The sequence below is a fragment of the Curcuma longa genome, chromosome 19 (genome assembly GCF_044706935.1).
Source record: "Curcuma longa cultivar G26 ecotype Majalengka, Jawa Barat chromosome 19, ITB_CL_G26_1.1, whole genome shotgun sequence".
Taxonomy (NCBI): Eukaryota; Viridiplantae; Streptophyta; class Magnoliopsida; order Zingiberales; family Zingiberaceae; genus Curcuma; species Curcuma longa.
This window is the reverse complement of record NC_133879.1, coordinates 6,493,765-6,502,294: the sequence shown is the minus strand read 5'-3', so window position 1 is coordinate 6,502,294 and position 8,530 is coordinate 6,493,765. Positions and strand designations below refer to the sequence as shown.

General features: G+C 32.3%; 1 long non-coding RNA gene across 1 annotated transcript; it reads right to left on the bottom strand.

Moving 5' to 3' along the window:
* Positions 1–954: 954 nt before the first annotated feature.
* Positions 955–3,165, bottom strand: LOC141812438 (uncharacterized). Its single transcript, XR_012600306.1, has 3 exons — positions 3,055–3,165; positions 2,883–2,985; positions 955–1,016 (listed from the first exon to the last, which is right to left on the bottom strand). It is a non-coding gene; the product is annotated as an uncharacterized LOC141812438 (long non-coding RNA).
* Positions 3,166–8,530: the final 5,365 nt, after the last annotated feature.

Genomic DNA, 8,530 nt, shown 5'->3' with positions numbered 1-8,530 from the left:
ACTATGTGAATAAGACATGCACTGAAAGAAATAATTGCTTGTTACAAATCTAGTTTCTTATAGGAGTTGCAATTGCATGCTTGGATAATCCTTTTGACTTTTCTCAATACAAGAAAATTCTATATTTTTTATGTTAGGTCACTACTTGAATAATGCATGTATATGTGTCCTTCAGATGAATTAGAGAAACAATTTTAATAATCAAAATGGTGCTCAAGTTACACAATGATTTTAATTATGTTCTAAGATGTTAAGAGATACAATAATTCAAATATATAATTTGCATAAAGATAATAGACTTACACAATGCTTTTGTACAATACGTTTATCCGAATTACTAACTCTAACAACCATCGTTTATTTCTCTTGTTATAATCAAAACATTGCAAACAATTCAAGAAATAATCAATAGTGTGTTGCATGCAAATACATTAAATTAAAGTAAAATCTTCGAGAATAATAATTATATACTCATAAATGAATTCCAAAATAATAAGGTGTAGATATTTCAAACAATTATTATATAAGGAGCAAGGTTTAGAATCACATTTGTTTTGGTGTTTCAATTCCTATCAAAATAATGCACTTACAATATTATATTGTTCCATTTCAGCTCAACAAAAAAAAAAATTGTGATGAAGAATTATCAAGTAGTTCTGCAAAATCAAATAATTGAATTCGTAGTTCTCACATATATCTACAACATAATTATGTTGCAATTAGAGAGGAGAAAATGGAAAGGATACTTGGACTCATCACATTCCTAAATCATCAAGCCCAAAAATATAAGAAAAGGAAACAAGACTAATTACAGCCAATGAGTAAAGTCATTTATATATCCTGCAAACAAAGGCAACTTGTGGCAAACAAAACTAATAAGAGGATTAAGTTAGACTAATTTTAAGTGTGGTTCCTACCTAATTCGAATGTCCAACGATGATCGACCATTGATGTATTCTCTTCTTTTCCAACAAGACAAGCACAATAGCAACTTGTGATAGGACTGCAAACAAAGCCTACAAGGCAATGCTAGCTTTAGCAATAGGAGATAGATGAGGCACATGTAATAGTGTGGTGGAGTTGCTTCAATATTTCTGCAAGAAAATGAAACAAAGCCACATCTGAACCAAAATTCCAGCTTTAGAAATCCTTCTTCCAAAACTAATTTACTATACACAATCAAAATGACCTTCACTCAATATTTTTTGACATAATTACAAAGTTGTAGCTTAACTTATTTTTTGACATAATAAAAAAAATCTAGATTTGGAAATCCTTTTTCCAAAACTAATTTACTATACACAATCAAAATGATCGTCACTCAATATTTTTCAACATAATTACAAAGTTTTGGCATACATAACATAGTCAATTATAACTTAGAGCAAACAAAATTTATGAGATTTTTCCCTTGTCATAAGTTGGTGGCCTCGTTGTGTTAAACTGGTAAAATAAATTGGCTAAAAAGGTAATTTGTTACCATTGTTTATATGATATAAACTCTATGTTAGACAATGGACTCAACTCTTGGTGTAAAAAAAATAAGTTACAACAGCCACTCTATTTACTAATTTACAAGCAGATGAACAATCTAATGGAATCAATAGTTGAAAAAACTATACTTGGTCATAGTTTAGTTGCACATGAGATTCTAGTGTTCGTTTTATCAAAGTTTGTTTCTCAATTAACTGAAAGGTCACTAGGATAATTATATGGAGCAGTAGATATTAAAAGCAAGACCATTGGTATAGATATAATGGGAAAAAGGGGGAGCAAAATAATCAATTTGTTAATAGGACCAATGTAGTGCTCTTTGTCAGGTTGGTCATTAAAAGGAATCTAAAATGAGATGGAAACATATGTCTGTTCACAATATTACCTAAATAATTGGATCAAAAAATAAAGTTGTCATGAGATTTATCTCATACATCCTGCCCAATAATCAAATTGTTTGACCTTTATATTTTTCTTTATCTTTATGTCATTGTGTTGACTGAATGTTGGCCTAGTTAAACATAAAGGAGACTAAGGCTAGTAGTTGAGAAGCAATAAGAACATTAGATAAATAATTTAAAATGAAGGAAAATTCTAAATCACAAAATCAAGGCGAAAATTAAAACCCACAAAGAAAAATTAAAGAGCTACAAAGATAGCATAAAAAATCCTATAGAAGTTATGCATTTTAACATTTTTGGAGAGCATGGATGAATTGAGAGACAAATGTGTTCTTAGACACGAGATTATTTCTTGTTCGTCTTTCTTCCAGGTTGATGTTGCTTTTTCCCTCCATTCATATGAAAGCATACATCTACGATCACTTGAAGAGCTATTAGGTTATCAAGTTTGCAAGAACTTAAATTAGAGGAAAAAACTATCTTGTGGATTCTTGACTATAATACATGTTTTACATGAAATTTAGAAAAGAAAGTCGAATGTCCATTTAGCTATTAGTTTACCGTCAATTAAAAATTGTTTATAAGAAACTTGAATCTTTGTTAGCATGTGCAAAATTCATGATAGGTCAATATTCTAGTAATACAACAATAAGTAGTAGCCTTTATAATGTCTTTAGAGCACGATGATTAGTTACTTTACCATATATAAAGCAATCAATATGGCTTCTGCAGATACTAATTAATCATAACAATACATCAAGAAAAAGGTTTTCCTGATAATTAGTATATGATATTTATTAAACCATTACAAAAGGAACTACCTAATGTTATGTCTAGTGGGTTAATAACAAGATAGGCTTAGGTAACTCCTCATGATTAGTTACTTTTTCCAATAAAGAAGACATGATGCATTTGACTGAACTCCCAGAAGGGATTCTCTACAATCAAATGTCAAAGAAATATTTCAATGAAGATCACTAGATTAACCTTGCATATCTCAGGATCACGCTAGTTCCTCCCAGCACCATGCATGATCCTATCATCATTGAAGTTGAAACCTTTTTCATAAATAGTTGTCTGACTTTTGAATCTACAACCAATAATAAAGGAAATAAGTAATATCCAGTTATCCAAAGTGAATAATTGTTGATTACTATACCTCATTCAATATTCTCCCTTGCCGATGTGCTTACCCTTTTCAATTTCAGTAATACCTACTCCATATGATAGTCAACCAATTGAGCGCTTGAAAAATTCCATTAGATTTCTAGTTAATGTTCCTATTTTGTTAAAGAATATGTACTCAATCTACACCAAGAAGGTCTCACATTTAGTAACAAGAAAAAACACAAGAGCTGATTGAATGAATAAAATAGCAAAAGCTCATCCGTATAGTAGCAAGGAAATGAATTACATGTAATTCGATCACCGCCATGAACTGGAATGCACAAGAATTTTTTTTTTAAAAACTAAAATGGCATGGTCAACTCGTCTATCGAGTCTATGTTGAGCTAACTTGGCCCTATTCGGTTCTAATTTTTCAATATTTTGCATTAGATATTATCATGTTTTCATACATATATATGATGTTAATGTTAAATATTTTGAAATAGGTATGCAGTTTAACCCATTAATAAACCATATATTTGAGTTTGGTCAGGTGCTCAAGAAGGTCAGTTATGACATATGATATAGGATTTTTTTTTATTCTAAGATTTAATTATAGGTTATTACAAGCATGGTTTTAAATTTCACTCCAATAGCATATGGTAAATCCTATTAGGTCTATTCAATCTTCAACTTTGAAGATCTCAATCCTCTAACTCCTCTACTCTCAAGAAGAAAAATAAGCAATAATTCTTAACAGTGCAAATTTATCTACCAAGCCACCCTTGTTGCTATTTACTTTTCACAATTTTCAGATATAAAATCCTTTAATTACAAATGAGTGCTTCTAATATCCTACTCTCTTTTCTCTTCTTTTGTTATTTTTAATCCACCGAATCCTTCATAAATCAAAACCTTCTAGCCTAAGGTAACTCAATGAAAGGACTAGAATCCTAGCACTTGTTCTATGTTTCAGCATAGGAATTGTCTTAACTCCATTCTGGATCAGTGATCTTGAACATGGTTAGTCAAACCATATTCATTTTCATAATAAAGTCAATTTTATAACTTGTTCAAATTCACCTAGAAAGAAATAAGACTAAACAAATTGTAACATTCACATGGATAAGTAACAACACTCAGATAATGCATGAGAATTTGAGCGCATAGCTCGTTCTCTGTACCGGACTATGGTTGAAGAAGGCATGGTAGCCTGTCTTCGGACCGGATCAGTGTCAGAGAAGGCTTGAGAGTCTGTTCTCTGAATACATGATCCAATATGGTTGGCTCGGGTGAGACCCAAGTTAACCAAGTGATCAGATTGCATGAGTTTTGACTTCACCTTTGGTTTAATCGATGAGTGAATCGATTAATCAAGGGTTAGTGTTTAATCGATCTGATGATCGATTACAGAGCATTCTGTGAGAATTCGTAAAACCCACAGAACACACCATAATCGATTGGGCAATCGATTATGGTGAACTGTAATCGATCAGGTGATCGATTACAATCTTAATGAGAAATTTAGGTTGCGATTGGTAATTGATCACCTGATCGATTATCATACCCTAATCGATCAGTTGATCGATTAAGGGCTTGGGTAATCGACTGCTTGATCGATTACACGGTTTACAGAGGAGAGAATTACGACGTTTAATCGATTGTCTGATCGATTAAGGCATTTCTGATCGTGTTCAGGTTTCTGCTCCGATCTTCTGATTTCTGATTATTTCTGATGTTGTTGTGCTAATCCGTCTCTGAGGTTTGCAGGTGGAGTTTGAATTTGTATGAAGAACAGGAAGGGTCAATGTTTGGCTTTCCATCGTAGCAGTTTGTCGAGCTTTGATTTTCAGATAAAAGACATGGCGAGATTCTGAGCTGCACAGGAGGATGATCAGGGATGATCAATGAGTGAGCTGAGAGGAGCATAGTGATGGTAAGCTCAGATGGCTCAGCAATTCAGAGTGCAGTGGACTCAGAGACCGTTTGAACAAGAGGCTAAAAGGAAGAGAGGAAGGAGAAGAGAGAACAACTCTAACGAACAGCTGTGTGTGCTTGTGCTTGTGCTTGTGGTGTTCTCTGCTTGCTCACGATCAGTGCTCTTCCTTAAAGCTCTCGGCCTGAGGTGGTGCAAGGAGTGGTGCCTTGCTCTCGGGAAGCTCAGCTTGAGGTTTCTTACTGTTTGATTAAGGCTGTGCTGTAAGTTGTATTTGTTGGCCTTAATCTTTCCTTCTATAATCTCTGTGCTTAACATCTATCTGTGAGATTGGTTGTGGAGAGGTCACTCCACCGAGAAGGAGATTCATTTAGCCGGATTCATCCGGGGTTTGATCTACCAAAGATCAAGGAATCGTCCACCTTACGGACACGCCGAGGAGTAGGGGCAAGTTATCCCCGAACCTCATATATCTTGTGTCTTTGATTTCATTTTGTTAGTTATTTTCCGCTGTGCACTAACATTTTTGTAGGAGAAAATCGATTTTCGAAAGGAGGCTATTCACTCCCCCCTCTCTAGCCATCTCCGATCTTCAACAACTACTACCAGTCAACTACAACACGACTGATTACTCGACTGAAGTTTCTGTTTGCTCGATCTCACCATGGCCAGTCGACTGGTGCTACACCAGTCGACTGGTGAATCTGAAACAAGTCTTTTAGAGCTGCTACTTGGATATTTACACCCCAAATATAATCTATAAATTACACAACATTCTTATGCATATAACATCAATCTATGTTCATATCATGTGCAGATCGAATAACACAACCTATCGTACTCTAAACATGCAGAAGCAATTAGGCGGAAGCAACTAAATGACATAGCATAAACACTAGTAGGTTTAAAAGTCTATGACGTAATATGAACACTAGCAAGTTCGAATCTATGACATAACATCAGCATTAGCAGATTTCAAAAGTTCATGACATAATATAACCCCTAGCAAGTTCAGAATCATAATCCACGATTCCATCGCCACACACACCAAGCACTTCATTCTTTGCCCCGTCTTACTCAAGCCTTCTTTTACCTTTATCTGTAGTATAAGGAATGCAAACTATAAGCAATGATGCTTAGTAAGTACTTCCTAATCTCGCAAAACAACGTATCATAAGAAAACATGCTATTAGGGTACTTGTATGCAACCACATGCTTGTACTTGACATAAGTATTGTAAGAAAAATTCTGCATTAAGAAATACTTGTACATAGCACCATGGTTTAACTAGAAATGCATGAACTAGAAATATATGAGTTGCAATATATGATCTTCAAATATGCTTCGCTTGTAAAAACATGAACATGAGATATACTTAAACTTGTAAACATTGCACTAGTCAAGGAAATAGCTAACTTTGGAAACTTGTACTATATATATACTTCAAAATAGAGGCAACTTACTAAGGGCGATCTAGGGGCCCGTGGGCGGTCTAATGGCCCGGTACATGCCACTTTTAAAGTAAAATACTTTCTTAATATATATATTCTGTACTTATGCTAACTTTGTTATTTAACAAACACTTAACATGCTCTTAGTTCCTAAACTCATATGGGAAGCATTTCAAAGCACTTGATCATGATCTTAGTCCCAAAAAAACTCATATGGGAAGCATCTTTAAGATCTTATGCTTAACATGCTCTTAATCCCAAAACTCATATGGGAAGCATTTCAAAACACTTGATCATGCTCTTAGTCCCAAAAAAACTCATATGGGAAGCATCTTTAAGATCTTATATTTAACATGCTCTTAGTCCCAAAACTCATATGGGAAGCATTTCAAAACACTTGATCATGCTCTTGGTCCAAAAAAAAAAACTCATATGGGAAGCATCTTTAAGATCTTATGTTTAACATGCTCTTAGTCCCAAAACTCATATGGGAAGCATTTCAAAGCACTTGATCATGCTCTTAGTCCCAAAAAAACTCATATGGGAAGCATCTTTAAGATCTTATGTTTAATATGCTCTTAGTCCCAAAACTCATATGGGAAGCATCTTATGTTTTACTTCTAGAAAAAACATACATGAATCTGATATAGCCATGGTAATGAAAACAATATATATATCAATCGAAAGCTACTTATACTGCAGGTGAGAGTACTTACATCCTCTTGTTATTTTCACTAAATATACCACTAGAGTTCTTTTGTGAGATGAAGATCTTCTACCCGTTACTTAGCCCTAGAGTGATCCTCTTGCATCTACCAAGCCTTTGTGAGGAAATACCCTTGAAAACCCCTCTCTAGAACACCAAAACAAGGAGCCCTAATTTTGGTGGAGGAAGAAGAAAAATTCGGTGGAGAAGAAGGAAGAATGAAGAAGTTGAAACAAATTTCTCCTTTTATACTTAGGGAGATGAAACAACTCTTCATCTTCTCATACTTACATTATATAATCTATGTATATTCTAGGTATATTTTAGATAAGATTTATCCTATGGCATGGTGGTATCAAGGCTATCTCACAATCTAAAAGTTCATGATTCGAATCCTAGCTATGATGAACCTTTTTTTTAAAAAAAAAATCTATGAAAAAATTTACGGGCGTTACAACCACCACCCTTAAATCGCGTCTCACACGATTAGGGTTTTGATGCTAGGATTTTTCAATCCTTCTCCTCGTGCCCAACAATTCAAATCTAATTAAATTAAATAATTTAGAATTAAGTAATAAATTAATTAATTAAGATAATTTTAAAAATAATTTTATCAATTCAGAAAAAACTAAATATAAAAAATTTAAACTTTAAGAATTCAAAAGATAAATCCTAAAAAAGCAAACTCAAAAGATAAATCTATAAATACAAATCTTAAAAATTAAGATAATCTTAAATTGATAAATTTAAATCAAAATTCAAAATTAAATATATTCAAAATTCAGAAAATAAGTTTAAATCTTAATACGATAAATTCCAACCTTGAATTAAATCCTAAAAATACAAAATTAAATCTTAAAATTAATTATCAAAATTTAACAAAATAAATTTTTAAATTTTAACAAATCAAATTTAAATTTAAAATATCTGAAATTAAAATTTAAAATTAATTATCATAAAGTTCCTTTTAATTATGAAATAAAAATTAATTTGAATCTAAATTTAAAAATTAAATCTTCACCTTTTAAAAATTCAAAATTAAAAAAAATAAATTAATAAAACTACAAACATTAAAAACATAGACTTGGATTAAATTAAAATCGATAAACCCAATTATAATCAAGTATCCTGTAGTTATGGAACCAATTAATAAAATTATACATAAGAAAATAAATAACTTAATAAAAATTAAAATGTGCGGGTTAACACAAAATACATAAAATTAAGAATTTTATACATTATTAGAAATCAATTATTAATTATTTAACTTAACACACATAGTTGTCAAGCTCATGCATATGGTGAATTAATTATTTTTGCTTATGGGTGTCACGTCTCATGTTAGCCCTTCAATTTCTTCCTTAAATTTGGAATGATTAGATAGGAAAAAAGTTGTTTGATATTTGACAATATAGTATTAGGACGCAGCGAGATG